Genomic DNA, 204 nt, shown 5'->3' on the forward strand with positions numbered 1-204 from the left:
AGTGCTGCTCTGGCCCCTCCTCCCCCGGGCTTTACCCATAACGCCGCTCACCTCCCGGGCGGCAGCCGGGCTGCCCCAGCCCGTGTGGGGAAGCGACAGGCTTTAATCCCACGTACAGAGCCCTGCGCGGGGCTGGGGGCCCGGCCGAGGCGCCGCGGGGCTTTTACAGCGCGGAGAGGCCGCGGAGAGGCCGCGGAGAGGCCG

Source organism: Merops nubicus, unplaced genomic scaffold (genome assembly GCF_000691845.1).
Source record: "Merops nubicus isolate BGI_N331 unplaced genomic scaffold, ASM69184v1 scaffold36673, whole genome shotgun sequence".
Classification (NCBI taxonomy): domain Eukaryota; kingdom Metazoa; phylum Chordata; class Aves; order Coraciiformes; family Meropidae; genus Merops; species Merops nubicus.